Genomic DNA, 3,005 nt, shown 5'->3' on the forward strand with positions numbered 1-3,005 from the left:
TGCTTATTTCGCGTTTGTTTTTAAATTACCGGCACCTACCCTGATGACTAATATGAAAAAGGACAATACAAAGATCCGACAGGCTCCATTTTGGCTCTGTGGATGCAGTTCAAGCGACTCGCGTTATGCTGGATCGGATTAAACGAGATTCCTGGTGGCGCACTTTCAAAATTAAAGCCTCGGCTACACGCGGTTATGGTTCGTGTCTTAAAAAGGAACCCCTGATTTGCGAGACTATCGCGACACTTGTACTCATTTTTACATTGTACACGCTTTGCAAACTAATTATGTTTTCTAATTAAACAAATCTGTTATTTAATATTATTATTTAATTATTATTTAAGTCTTGGTAAATTTAGGGAAATTAAATACTTGGCTAGGATTAAGGGAAAATCGTGGTTTAGGTTTAAATGATCAATCTCTTGAGATCTTTCCAGACACTACCGCAGCTTGTGGTTTATAAATTAATTCAATTCCAAGGGGCTTTACTGGATTGGGAAACATGGTGAAACAACAAGTAAAATGCACATCGCCAATGAAAATGCCAGATAAAAGTAATAAGTTCAGAATTTGATTTTGCTGGAAACATGCATGCTTTCCTTATTATAAAATATATACAACTAAGAACTATAAAAACATGGCAGAATTTTTGAATGAATACATTTAAAGATATTCATTCAAGCATATGTGTATTGTATGTATAAGTACAGGGATAAGTTTAATGTAAATGGTCACCCTCATAAAAAAGTCCAACAGGATTTTCATCTTTGTGAATCTTGGAAATCTGTTTTTTCCTGTTAGTACCATTACAATCCCATATAATTCCTTTAAATATCTGAAAATCCTTTGGGACTGTTTGGTTCTTGTCAGATTTTTTCAGTCCTGTTCAGTCAGATCTTACATGTATTTTCTATACCTTAAGATTTTTATTCATTTTAATAAGAATTACCAATAGGTATCTGCAGTACAAGAAAATACAGGTAATTGACCGTCAGTTATGAATATATTTCAATATTAACCATTGCATCATCTACGGTCACAGTGGGGACTTTTATTTTTCTACTCTCGAACTCGTAACTTCCTGTTGTACGTCAGCTAACCTGACGCACTTCCCATCTCGGCATGTAGCAACAGCACCATCTGGTGGCCGGCAGCGGTAGCGCCAACATGTCTGCTCAGACTGGTCCTGATGCTGCAGGGATGCAGAGAGCAACGATATGAGAGGATATGAAGTATGTAAACCGTGCCAAGCTGGGTTATCCTGGCGCAGTCTCTGTGGCGCAATGGAATAGCGCGCTGGACTTCTAATCCAGAGGCTCCGGGTTCGAGTCCCGGCAGAGATGAGTCACTCTGTGTGCCACACGGCAGACCTGCGGTCATTTTTATCAGATGGAAGCGATGGAGATGTTTTGGTTGAAGAAAATGATCCTAGTAGATTCTCATTGTTCGTTCAGTAATGTGGGTTGTATTGAATAAATTGAAACACTCTCACGTTGCTCATCTATTGTGCATGATTTGAATAAAAGATATATGTTCTGGTAAATTTAAATTAATAATAAAAAAAAAAAAAATCGAGTACAGAATAAGTCTTTATTGAATTAGGTTTAGTCATATGAGCTCGCCTGTTCTGTGTTAACATCATCTTACTGGGGATGCATGCAAGTGTCTTTGCATTTTCTCTTTACTTTACATGTCCTTAAAATCCTGATGTCGTTCATAGTGAATATATATACATTTTTAAATTTATTGAGATTTTTGAGCAAAATCTCTGAGAAAAAAGATTTAATATTAGAAACTAGAGGAGGAAATTTCCACACCTCCAAAATTGAGGCATGAATACTTTAAAAGTTTACTCATATCAATAACATATGAAATATGTGGAATGTTTTCAGTTTTGAGTGGAGTTTCTGCCTTGAAATATGAATGAGTAGATGAAAGCTGAAAAGAGAACAGTTGTAAAAGTGGGAACGAGATGATGAATACAAAATATAGAATAATCTGGGAGCTAAACTGTATCGCTGGCTTTACAATGGATGCAGATGCAGCTGCATGAATAAAGTCTGATAATGATTTAAAAATTAAAAATTTTACAGTGTGACAAATTTATTTTTTAGTAGCCTACAATAAACCAACAAACAAAAAACACAAAACAAGCAAGCCTATTATAAAATATGTAGGCCAAACTCTACATTTTTTAAAAAATGTGTATGTAAAACATATATTTTGTAAATAAAAAGGTATACATGTGTGTAAATGTAAAAGTCATATATTTTGTAAATAAAATTGTGTAAATGTGTATATTAGCCATATAGTTTGTGAATAAACAGAAATAAATCCCTATAAAAAAACATATATTCTGTAAATTAAAAGGTGTAAATATGTATAGAAACAATATTTTGAAGATATAAGAGTGTAAATATCTATATAAATTATACATCTTGTAAATTAAAAAGTGCAAATATGCTTACAAGCCATATACAGTATTTTGTAAATGAAAAGGTATAAATGTGTATATAGATTACATGTTCTGTAAATACAAAAACTGCAAAATGTGTATATAAACCGCATATTTTGCAAATAAAAAGGTGTAAATGTGTATATAAATCAAGTATTTTGTGAATTAAAATGTTTAAATGTGTATATACGCCATGTATTTTGTACATAAAAAGATGTAAATGTGTATGTAAACCATATATTTTGTAAATTAAAGGGGGTAAATATGTCTATAAAGTACATATTTTATACATAAAAAGGTGTAAATATGCATATTAACCACATATTTTGTAAATGAAGAGATGTAAATGAGTATATAAACAGTGTATTTAGTAAATAAAGAGGTGAGCATCTCAGGTTAGAGTGGTTCACATCTCTCGTGTGTGCGTGCAGATATTTCGGGATCCTTGCTCCAGTTGTGCTCGGATCACTCACATGCAGGGTCATCCCGGGTCGGGGCCGCAAGGGGGCGCTCCAGCATCAGTGTAAGCCCACTTTCCCCCGGTGTGAGA

At 33.9% G+C, this 3,005-nt stretch overlaps 1 non-coding gene across 1 annotated transcript; it reads left to right on the top strand.

Moving 5' to 3' along the window:
• The first annotated feature begins 1,269 nt into the window (after positions 1-1,269).
• On the top strand, positions 1,270-1,343 carry trnar-ucu (transfer RNA arginine (anticodon UCU)). The gene has a single exon. It is a non-coding gene; the product is annotated as a tRNA-Arg (tRNA).
• The last annotated feature ends 1,662 nt before the right edge of the window (positions 1,344-3,005 follow it).

Source organism: Lutjanus erythropterus, chromosome 23 (genome assembly GCF_056507025.1).
Source record: "Lutjanus erythropterus isolate fLutEry1 chromosome 23, fLutEry1.hap2, whole genome shotgun sequence".
Classification (NCBI taxonomy): domain Eukaryota; kingdom Metazoa; phylum Chordata; class Actinopteri; order Lutjaniformes; family Lutjanidae; genus Lutjanus; species Lutjanus erythropterus.